Source organism: Canis aureus, chromosome 17 (genome assembly GCF_053574225.1).
Source record: "Canis aureus isolate CA01 chromosome 17, VMU_Caureus_v.1.0, whole genome shotgun sequence".
In the NCBI taxonomy this organism is placed as follows: Eukaryota; Metazoa; Chordata; class Mammalia; order Carnivora; family Canidae; genus Canis; species Canis aureus.
In genome coordinates, this window is record NC_135627.1 from 20,118,858 (window position 1) to 20,131,674 (window position 12,817).

Sequence of the window (12,817 nt, forward strand, 5' to 3'; positions counted from 1 at the left end):
AAATATAAAAAAATAAGAATGTATCCTATTGGGAAATATGAATAAACATTAAACTATTACCAAATGCAAGAAAAAGCTAAAAACAAAATTTATAGGATTGTTAGCCTTGTGGAATGAGAGACATAGGCAATTGAGGGGTATGCTTCAAGAAATGTCCTATTTTTTAAATGTGTTAATACATTTTTTACTGAATTGTATCAAGCATGCAGAACAAACATAACTTTTTTTAATTTTTATTTATTTATGATAGTCACAGAGAGAGAGAGAGAGAGAGAAAGAGACAGAGACACAGGCAGAGGGAGAAGCAGGCTCCATGCACCGGAAGCCCGACGTGGGATTCGATCCCGGGTCTCCAGGATTGCACCTTGGGCCAAAGGCAGGCGCCAAACCACTGCACCACCCAAGGATCCCTTATATGGTCTTTATACCTAGAAAGGAGGAAATCTTTCATCTAGGTAAGAAGTAACTAGTTCCCTAAAATAAAAAAATATTAGAAAAAGAAAAAAAAAGACCATATAAAGTGCCACTTTCCTGAGTGTAAAGAACTTTTTTGAGTTTTCAGTTTTTTACTTTTCTTTTTTGTCTTTTTTTGCTTTTGGAGAGACTCCTATCATTGGTGACTGCAAGGTCCTAAAATGAACAAAGCATATTTTCCTTTAGAATATTCTCTCAGCTTTTGGCTCACCAATGTCTATCCTATAAGAATAACTTTTGGAGACTTTTACCCCTAGCATAACTTCTCTATTATAAAATTCCTTTAAAAATGAACTTAGGTAAACATTTCTACAAGTTCTACATCTGTTTGGGGATTCACTTATTTTAGATCAATTTGAAAAAGATTATGAGTACTTCCAATCTCTCTTCCTCTTTCTCAACATCTGCCTTTTCTCCTATAGTAGCAGCTTGCCAATTCTTTCATTTGCCCAATATTTTTATTGGCCTAAAATCAAAATCAACCGAGTGTGCCCCAAATGCAGGGGTCATGTATGACATGTTTTAGTAATTCTCCAAAGGATCTCTCAATTTAAGTATAACTCACTGACCTTGGAGCAGGAATTTAGGTGCACAGCAGGGCTTTCTTCAAAGAAATACTCCGGAACTTAATTCTCTATCCTTTGTCTTCCTTTTGATGTTTTTGACCTTTCTGAGAACTCTAAGAATTATAAAATTAATTTTCCTCAGTTTTATCTATAAGTATTACATATAAGGATAATATTCACACTCACTTTTGTAATTGATATCTATTATATTCAGGCTGTACTCAAAAGTGAGGCAAATGGGTATCACCTTAATATTCTATTGCATATACTTTGATATACAATATTTTTTATAGTAGTCTTATATTCTTACTATAACAAATTATCACAAATTTAGTGACTAATAATACAGAGTTATTATTTTAAAGTTCTTAAAGGTCAAGTCTAACATGTGTCTGAGTGGACTAAAAACAAGGTGTGGGTAGGGCTGTTCTAGAAGCAAACCCATTTCCTTGCTCATTCAGATTATTGAAATAATTCAGTTCCTTCTAGTTGTGAAACTGAGTTCCCTGTAGGCTGTCACCTACATATGCTGCTTGTATTCATTTTATTCTTTTTAATTTGATTTAGTTAACATATACTGTATTATTATTTTCAGGGGTGGAATTTAGTGATTCATCAGTTGCATATAACACCCAGTGCTCATTATATCAAGTGCCCTCTTAATGCTCATCACCCAATTACTGCATCCCCTCACTGCCTTCCCCTCCAAGAACCCTCAGTTTGTTTCCTAGAGTTCAGCATTTCTTATAGTTTGCCTCCCTCTATAGCTTCACCCACCTTATTTTATTTTTCCTTCCCTTTCCCTATGTTCATCTGTTTTGTTTCTTAAATTCCACATATGAGTGAAATCATGTTGTTTTTCTCTTATTTATTTCACTTAGCATAATATTCTCTACCTCCATCTACATTGTTGCAAATGGCAAGTTTTAATTCCTGTTGATGGCTGAGTCTTTATCCATTCATCTGTCGATGAAAATCTGGGATTTTTTTCATAGTTTAGCTATTGTGGACATTGCTGTTACAAACATTAGAGTGCATGTGCCCCCTTTGAATCACTGTTTGTATCCTTTGGATAAATACTTAGCAGTGCAATTGCTTGGTTGTAGGGTAGCTCTATTTTTAACTTTTTGAAGAATCTCTATACTGTTTTCCAGAGTATCTATACTAGTTTGCATTCCCACCAGCAGTGTAAGCGGGTTCTCTTTTCTCCACATCCTTGCCAGCATCTGTTGTTTCTCGAGTTGTTAATTTTAGCCTTTCCTTTTAAAGATTTATTTATTTGAGAGAGAGAGACTGAACAAGAGAGAAAGGGGGAGACAGCATGAGCAGCAGGAGGGGCAAAGGGAGAAGCAGATCCTTGCTTCTTTAAGCAGGTAGCCCAATATGGGGCTCAATCCCAGGATCCTGAGATCATGACCTGAGCCAAAGACAAAGGTTTAATCAGCTTAGCCACTCAAGTGTCCCTAGTTTTAGCCATTCTGTGTTAGAATGTATCTCACTGTGGTTTTGATTGGTATTTCCCTGATGCCAAGTGATGTTGAACATTTTTTCATGTCTGTTGGCCATGTGTATGTCTTCTTTGGAGAAATGTTTTTTCATGTCTTCTGCTTATTTCTTGACTGGACTTTTTTGGTTTCTGAGGTGATGAGTTTGATAAGTTCTTTATAGATTTTGGATACTAGCCCTTTATCTGATGTGTCATTTGCAAATATCTTCTCCCATTCTGTAGGTTGTCTTTTAGTTTTGTTGACTGTTTCCTTTGCTGTGCAAAAGCTTTTTATCTTGTTGAAATTCCAATAGTTCCTTTTTGCTTTTGTTTCTCTTGCCTTAGAAGACATGTCTAGCAAGAAGTTGCTGTGGCTGAGGTCAAAGAGGTTGCTCCCATGTTCTTCTCTAGGATTCTAATGAGTTCCTGTCCCACATTTAAGTATTTTAGCCATTTTGAGTTTACTTTGTGTATAATGTAAAGAAATGGTATAGTTTCTTTTTTCTTCATGTGGCTGTCCAGTTTTCCCAATACCATTTGTTGAAGAGACTATCTTTTTTTCCGTTGGATATTCTTTCCTGCTTTGTTGAAGATTAGTTAACCATAGAGTTGAGGGTACATTTCTGGATTCTCTATTCTGTTCCATTGACTATGTGTCTGTTTTTGTCCCAGAACCATATTGTCTTGATGATTACAGCTTTGTAAAATAGCTTGAAGTATGGAACTGTGATACATCCAGCTTTTGTGCTCTTTTTCAACATTCCTTTGGCTATTCAGTGTCTCTTGTGGTTCCATACACATTTTAGGATTATTTGTTCCAGCTCTGTGAAAAACATTGCTGGTATTTTGATAGGGATTGCACTGAATGTGTAGACTGCTTTGGGTACCATAGATATTTGAACAATATTTGTTTTTCCAATCCATGAACATAGAATGTATTTTCCATTTCTTTGTGTCTTCTTCAATTACTTTCTTGTGTGTTCCTTTGTTTTTAGAGTACAAATCTTTTACATCTTGTGTTAGGTTTATTCCTAGGTATCTCATAGTTTTTGTGCAATTGTAAATGTGATCCATTTCCTGATTTCTCTTTCTTCTGCCTCATTGTTAGTATATACAAATGCAACTGACTTCTGTGCATTGATTTTATATCCTCTAACTTTGCTGAATTTCTGTATCAGTTATAAAAATTTTTTGCTTGAGTCTTTTGGGTTTTCTACATGGAGTATCATGTCATCTGTGGATGGTGAAAGTTGAACTTCTTTGCTGATTTGAATGCCTTTTAGTCCTTTATGTTGTCTGATTGCTAAGACTAGGACTTCTACTTGTCTGGTGTCTGCTTTCTTGAGCCCCTCTCATGCTTTGATCTCTCCTCCTCTTTCTTCTGTTGAATCTCTTTGACACACTTTGCCTCCATCTTCCAGTCTTAAGAGCCCATGTGTTTACAATGAGACCATTTGATAATCCAGCATAATCTCCCTATTTTAAGATTATCTGATTAGCAAATATAATTTCAGCTGCAATTTTGATTCCCTTTTTGCATGTGATGTTAAGATATTCACAGGTGTAGCATCAGGGTTTACAGTGTGCACATCTTTGGTGAACCATTAGTCAAACTATCATAGATGTGTATGCAATATTTCATAAACAAACAATTTCTTCAAAGATGCTAACAACATGTCAGGCAAATACAAACAAATAAGAGTGTAATTAATAACAGCCAGTCAAGATTTTAAGCAAAATACATCTTGTGGATTAGAGGATCATTATGCAGAGGTAAAAGGGAGAATTCTTTTTTTTTAAGATTTTTATTTATTTATTCATAGAGACACACAGAGAAAGAGGCAGAGACACAGGCAGAGGGAGAAGCAGGCTCCACTCAGAGAGCCCGACCCAGGACTCGATCCCGGGTATCCAGGATCACACCCTGGACTGCAGGTGGCACTAAACCGCTATGCCACTGGGGCTGCCCTAAAAGGGAGAATTCTTAATAGGACTTTAATAGTTCAATTGTTAAGTAATGAATAACTTATAATCTTAATCATAATTTTTTAAAACTATATGGGAATTGACAAAAACAATTTTGATAGAGAATTTAATAAAATGCTTAACCTACATCAGATCAGACAAAGTGGGAAGACATTGAGAATTTGAAAAATATAAAATTTGTCTAGGATGATCTATAGCTTAAATATAATTCATTGTTGGTAATTACTGGTTAGTTTGTTAAAAATATTTTCCCAGCATGGTTCAAATTAATTCAAATTGCATGATGAATTTAAGGAAAGAAGTGGAAAGAGTGAATTTCCATAAAGGAACATCAAAATATGGTCCTTAAGAGTTAGTTGTATAACCAATCCAGGCTATCAGATATCACAAATTAAACAGTAAAGCACAGCATTTAAGACAAAGCTGTGAATCTGCACATCCATTGCTCAAATCCTGACTCTGGTAATTACCTCTACTTTCTGTCATATCATTTAATTTCCCCTGTCTCAGTTTCCTCACATATACACATTCTTGTGAAGATTAAAATAGTTACTAATACATGTGAACTTCTTAAAAGATTGCTAGCTTCTAAAAAGCTTTCAGTCAAGTTCAGTAATTAGATCTAAGATCCCAGGAGAAAGAGAATAGCACTAGAAATTGAGGGGATTTTTTTTACTCAAATTATATCTGAGTCCCAGATACCACCATTTATTGCTTAGGTATATTATAATTATACAACATTTAGAGGTCTTGTGCATCAGAAATACCGTGCAATATTCTTCACTTCATGCTTAGTGAAGATTTAGAGTTGAATTCCACAAGATGCAGGAGAAAACATTCTTTTTTTTGTCATACTTCTTGAACAAATCCATTCTGAGGGGCTAATTCTTTCCCTTTTCTAGGATAAAATTCAATAAATTTTTCATCACTTTTGTGGTTACTCAACACAACAACATAACCTCCTCAGTTATTTCAGTTTCACCAAAGTTTACATAGTAATTAAATTATCCTGTGTAATATAGCAAAACTAAACTTTATTTAAAGTAAAGATTCTTCATTTCCCTGATCTAGGCCCCCTTCAAGGTGGACTTCTAAGTGGGAAAGGAATGTTTGGCAGACCTTTTCTCTTTTCCTAACTTACTCTTTTATTTTTCTCCCTTCTTTTTGAACATGGAGTATGATTTCCCTAGGGAAACAGTGAGAGAAATGGTTAAAAAAGAAGTTTAAAGGGCAGAAACATTTTTTACTCGCCTAGTTGCATAATGGCTTGATTTTGGTTCTCTTGGTGTTCGGAATGCAATCAAAGATAACGCTCAAGTAGAGTACATTTTCAGTTTCTTCACTTAAAACATAACTGCTTAGAGAATATTGAAATTCCATTTTCTTGACTAAGGCAGTGCATTTTCTTAGGCTGATTGCTTATGATTTTCTCAGTGCCTGCTCATTCAGATGTCCACCTTATTGCTGGCATTATATGACCCCTCCAGACAGTCCTCTGAAGCAGCATTGTAAATGGCATCAGCCTGGCTCCTTCTCTGCATGGCACACATCTGGTACATGAGAAATAATCCAAAGTTACACAAATGTAGCTAGTCCCAATGACGTTGCTCCCTGTTTTGCCATCTCAGGCAGATACAAAAACTTCAGGCTATTCATGCATGAATTGCACATTGTTTGCTGTTCCCAAATTCCAAGGGGATCTGTCAATATGATGACAAATTCCCTACCACCCCCTCCACTTCCCTCCATAGGGATGAGACAGTGACAGGGAGGGACTCATCTTTCCCTCCAAATGTATTTTTTCCTTTCCTCTTTAACTTTAGCCTTTTTATATCTTCAAGAGGAAGGTAAGCTAAGAGTAGAAATAATTGAGACAATAAGACTTAAAAATAAATAGCTTGAGCATTTCCTTCTTAATTCCCTATAGGACATTGGTATCTCATTTAGTATATAGCTTGCCATATCTTTCCCTACCAATCTTTTGAAGTCTTGCTATGGATTGAATATTTGCATCCCCTCAAAATTCATATGTGGAAGCCCTAATCTTCACTGTCATGGTGTTTAAAGATAAAGTAAAAAAAAAAATAAAGATAAAGTCTTTAGAAGTAACTAGGGTTAAATTTGGTTATGAGGTTGGGTCTCTCATGATGGGATTAATGCCCTTAGAAGGGGGGGGAGAGAGAGAGAGAGAATGAGTGCCCTCCACCCACACACACAGTACATCAAGCAAAGACATTGTGAGGTTAGCTTTTTCTCTACAAATTCAGTGTTTATATGTTTACTTTATCATTACTTTATGTGAGGCAATCATAGACTCTAAATAAACTGTGAACAACTCATATTTCCTTCTCACATAAAGAAAACAGTGAAACTTGTCAAAATTATTGTTTACTTTTTGGGTTAAGGTTGAGTGTAAGAAAGTCTTTATAAAATGTTCAAAAGCCTTGATATTGCCGTATTTCAAAATTTGCTGATTTCCCTTAATAAGTATGACTTGTTTAGATGTTTTGTAAGCTAAGAATTAATATATTTTCTTTTATGTGTATTCTTGCTTTGTATAATCTATTTTCCATAATGTAACCCTCATGTATTAAATGAAATGTTTTTCTTTGCAATGGAGATGAATTTAATGTGTTAGAATTAAGATGCTTGAACAGTTTATTATCAAAATGAATGAGTCTTTACCAAGAATTTAAAGAGATTCTTTCTGATGACTTTCCCTGTTTCCCTAGTGAAATATGAATGAGGGCCTCTCCGAAGTGAACACATTTGGAGTGGGTTACATTTTTAAAAAATGTTATTAGGTGTAGTAAATCCACATTAAATATTGAATATCTCAATAAATAGTGATAACCAAATGGAAGGCTTACATAGAAGAAGCATTTTTCAAAGTCTGAAATATTTTTTACTTCTTTGCACTCATGGTAATTATTTTTTAATTAGATTTTCTGGACTTCACTTTTATTTTAATGGAGCAGTTTTCCCTTAAAGCCTACATGAATAATATATGATTCAAATCCAGAAGTAAGTAAACATAAGCAAAATTTTGGTACAGCAAATCTTAGGAACAAACTTAATTATTGAAAAAGACTGAAAAATATTTTCTTTTTCTGGTTATAATATTAGGTGTAATCTTGGAGAAGTTAGTCGAACAATAGACATATAGTAACTTTGTAAAATAACCATTAATGATCAATGTCTTCAAAACTTTTTGAAATTCTAAACATCACAAATAATGTACATTTAAGTTCATTTTTCCATAAGCTTCAAATTGAGAAAAGTTGAAAATTTTAAAACATGCAAAGCCCATGACTTGGGCAATGTGAAGGTTAACTAGGTTAACTAGGTTAGAGTGATTGACAAGCATTATCTTTTGGAAGGACATTGGGCTTAAACTTGAGTCTAGAGAAATAACACTAAACTTACTCTTTTGTTTGTTTCTTTATTTAATTTTTACTACAAAGGTTGAAAAGGATATATCAAAAATCAACTTTAACTCTCAATAGCAGTGACCTAGAGCAATAAAAATCACAATTTTATTTTCTAAAGTACTATTATCCTTGTGTAAAAGTCCCTTGAAACTCAGAAACTAATGTGGATATTGTTTCTCCCCAACCTTATTTTCTGTTTACACTCTTGAATTTGCTTTTTGTACCCAATGCCACACTTCAATTTCACACTATATGCCAGGATGCAATATTTTATTGAACATGATCCTTAATTTAGATTATAAATGTGAATTGCTGCTTTTAAAGATGTTTAATTTGACAATATTGAGGCTCAAAAAAATTGGTTATGTTTTCAGGATGACATACTCACAATAAAGCTTGTGTCTCTACACCGAAATGTAATGCTGTATGATATATAATCTTCTTCTTCAAGGACCACACTGTAAATATTGCTGTGTACATTGTTTAACTAAGAACTCTCTTAGGAATTGTTCTTTGAACAACTTATTTAAGTACATCTGCTTTTAAAAGTCTATGTTTGAGGGCAGCCTGGGTGGCTCAGTGGTTTAGTGCCTGCCTTCAACCCAAGGTGTGATATTGGAGACCCGGGATCAAGTCCTACGTCAGGCTCCCTGCATGGAGCCTGCTTCTCCCTTTGCCTGTGTCTCTGCCTCTCTCTCTGTCTCACATTATTAAATAAATAAAATCTTTAAAAAAAAAGAAGTCTATGTTTGAGGGTTTTTTTGGCATTTGGTAAAACCACTCTTTTTCATTGAGATTTCATGATAAAAATGAAATAAAATATGTATAATTAAAGAAACAGTTTAATACAAATAGATTACAAAGTCAGATATAATAATAATGTAATTCTTATGTTTTCAATACTTTAAAAATACTGTTTTAAGTGTTGTATAAAAAGTTTTGTAATTGCATCAAGTTACACTCTATAACTGTTCTATAAATTAACTGTAGTTTGGAAATCTTCTTTCTTCTTAGTTGTTCATTTTCTATTTAATCTCTTCTATATCATCCAGTCTTCCCCATTAGACTTGCATTAAATTGATAGATTATTTTCAATGTTTTTTTTATCTTCTATCTCTATTGAGACTTGAAGGTATAGTGCTTTCATAAACTTTATGACTAGCTATTTTTTTTCATTGTTTGCCACCTTGTATATAGAAGGCAAGAAGTATGATTATTCTCTACCAAATTATCTTCATCTTATGATGCTTGCGTAAGGGTTTCTCTTAATGGAAGAAATTTGCTTCCCATATGACTTAGTCCATTCTCAGTTATTTTCACATGGTGGGAAAAAACAAGAGAGTTCTTTGGAGTCTCTTTTATAAGGACACTAATCTCATTCTCGAGAATCCCATTCACATGACCTAATCACCTCCCAAAGGTCTCATCTTTTAATACCATCACAGTAGGGGTTAGGATTTCAACATATGAATTGTTTTGGAGAGGGCACAAGCATCCATTCTAAAATACCATGCTTTGAAAGGAAATGTGTTGATTGTTATGTGTAAATGATTTTCTTACTTCTAATTTATTAGAAAATCTTGATTCAAGCAAGAGCAACACAATGTAAAATATACCTTTTACTACCTCTTGGTTTTATTGTTAAGTCTGGTTGATTTAGATTTGCTTTTCTCTTCTAGTATTTCAATAACCACAATAATACCCCTTCCACACATGTAAATTCTTTGCCATCAAGTTCCAACTCAAATATCCAAATTTTTGGATCAAGTAATTCTTTAGCCCTTCCACTTGAGCAGAGCTCTTCATTTTACAATGCCAGGGGAAGTAATTTCAGACAAATGCATCTGGACCTAATTTTTGGGAAATGTCTTATGTTCACATTTTGCTATTCTTTTGATAGAAGTTATCTCCTGATTCAGACTGTTGTTTAGTTTTGCATATTTGTTTCCTACATAAGGACACTGTGTTTTTTAATAGAAGACACTCACTTAAAAAAAAAGGCGCTCACTTTTGTATTCTTTTGAAAATTAAACATCTTGTCTTTTTAAATCATTTGTTTAAAAAAGCACTAAAAACAAAACTTACTGATTATGCCATGCTAAGCACTGTTTTTGGTACTAGAAATGTGACACAAAAGAAAGTAAGCAAATGTTCTGCATCAGGACTTTTTACATGTGATAATTTTAGTACTTATCACAATTAAAATTACATGTTTAATTGCACCTTCATTTGTTTACCATTTACCTCCACAAATTCTGTAAGCCAACGTGAGAGCAGAATCTTTTCAATTTATTACCACAATATCAGTGCCTAGCCTGCATGAGATAATTAAATATTAGAATCTGTTGAATGGATAGGCATAGTAATAGAAGTTTAATTTCCTGGGGAAAAATGAAGTGGGGGTAAAACTAGTTATAGAGAAAAAGAGAAAAAAATATCAAGCTAAATATATCTTTGAAGTTCAGATACTTAATGGGAAAATTTAGCATTCATTTTGGAGAAAACACATTTGCTAAATATTGCTTATTCTAACAAGTTAACAATACCATCATAATATATTAGAGGTAGTTAGTGCTAGATAACAGCCCACTTGGATGAAAAGAAAATACCATAGTCCAAAGAGTATATACCAAAGACTTTAGTTGAAATTATGATTTCTATAAACAAAGTTAAAATCAATATTAACTGGTAAAAATAATTATGTATTATTTTGCTTAAATTGTTTATGAATTTTTTGTAAAGTCTTTTTTTGTTTACAGTTATAGAACAGATTTATGGTTATAAAATTGTCTACTAAAGTTATTCAGTGTTAAAAACAAAGCCTTATATTTCTATTTAGCAGTGTATTTTATTAGTGACTTTCAACTTCTTGATATACTTATAGAAAGGTAAATAAATTTAGGAATTTAACTGAAAATACTTATATTATCATTCACATATAAATTGGTTTTAATTAGTTGATTTATTTTTATTTCTTAGTAGAATATAGTACTGCATTTTGGATGAAGTATTGTTGGCAATAAAATATTGGTGATATTGGTTTCTATAATGTTTTTTAAACATATTTATAGTTACTATATTTGTATGATTCAACCAAATTCAGTTAATATATGAAATACCATGTTAAATGATTTCATCAATTAAAATAGATGACTATATGGATCCTTGTTTCTACCATGTGCATACCAAATTTATAGAAATTATGATAAATACTGGAATATATACAATTAAAGGAAAAATGAACTCTTTGCCAGAAAAGGTAACAAAATGTCTTTGTCATTTTGAAAAACTTAATATCAAAGGTGAAGCCTCATTTCAAGCCTCAAGTAACTTCCTTTGAATTTGAGAAGGGTCAAGAAGTACAAGAGAAGGATGTTCCAACCGGGAGAGAAAAGCAAGAACAACTATCCGAGCACATGAAACTGTCAAGATTAGCTTCCATATGGAATGTCAGCAGCACTGGTGGACATATGACAGAAATGTTTAAAATACCGTGATTAATTTCTCAGTAAGATCTATACAAGTGTGAATATAGGAATTATCTTACTTGCCTTGTTTTAATAATCAAAAAAATCTTTTTGTATTAAAAAAACCCTGCTCTGTATAAAATAAATATAATTTATAAAATATCTCAATGATAAAGCCAAATAATTGATAGGTTGCAGATTTAAAAATAAAATATTTCTGATCAAAGTACTATATTGGTAGTGGAGAAGTCCAGGTCTGGTTTGCCTATTAGACTGGGATATGGGGAATGGGTTCCACTGTTGTTGAGAAAGCTGCAAGTCAGATAGAACACTGAAGCAGCAAACAGGTACCATCCACAGCATTAATAACTAAAGGGAAGAAGTGTGGTTGCCAAAAATTAGGAGCTTGGAGAGGGTCCCTTAGACTCATGTCCTGGATTCAGATAGTTGAGAGAGACAGAGCTGGATCCTCTGAGGAGGCTCAGAGAGCTGATGTTTGAAGTGCAAAACACACATATGAATATCCAGCCAACCTGGAGGCTGGAGAAATGCTGATTCATGTAGAAACAGAAAAATAGAAGGTTCCTTGTCCCGTTTGCCTTCCAATTACCCACCAGTGCTTTGCATGGTCATAACCCTAAGACACTAACAGAAAAGTAGTTTTAAAACAGATCCTCAGATTCCAGACCCAGTATAGAGAGCAGGGTATAAGGGGGACCATCAGCTTGAGAGGTAATAGGTAAATAACCAGCACATTCCCCCTTCCCAAGATTACAAAATAGTATGGATTATCTAATTAGTGTTAAATATCTTTAAAAATTGGTTGCCCCATAAAAATTTGAAAGTAACATAAAAATATTTTAGTCGAGAAACTTCTACCACCTAACCTGTATGGAATTCAACTTCTTTAAAATAAGAATTTGTAGTAGCTCTTTGATATTTTTAAAATTTTATGATAGTATAATTTCCACATGTTTATTAGTAAACTATTTTATATAAATTTTTGATGTAAGTTAATACATTTATGAGTGAACAAAATACAAACAAAACATGGTTTCTAGGATATAGGTCTGACTGCAGTTTTACAGGTATGCATTCTACTTCTGGCTGTAGCAATAAAAGTAATTTGAAGGAAACTAATTTCTGTGACAATCAATTGGTTCAGCTAAAAAAATTAACAAAAATAAATACAATGAAAATGTATTATAAAATGAGATACAATTAATATAAGAGATCAAATACATTCCTGAAACTTAGTAAGCATATAATAAAACCCATCTACATAAGTGATTTTTCAGTGGTTTTAAGATGATGTTGATTTAACCCTAAATTCATGAAATTTTTAAAGCAAAAAAGCAATATTATGATCAAATTATTTTACTCTACAGCCATAATATTGATAAAATA

General features: G+C 33.2%; 1 long non-coding RNA gene across 1 annotated transcript; it reads left to right on the forward strand.

Moving 5' to 3' along the window:
* The first annotated feature begins 272 nt into the window (after positions 1-272).
* LOC144287463 (uncharacterized) lies at positions 273-11,572 on the forward strand. Its single transcript, XR_013355256.1, has 2 exons — positions 273-455; positions 11,246-11,572. It is a non-coding gene; the product is annotated as an uncharacterized LOC144287463 (long non-coding RNA).
* The last annotated feature ends 1,245 nt before the right edge of the window (positions 11,573-12,817 follow it).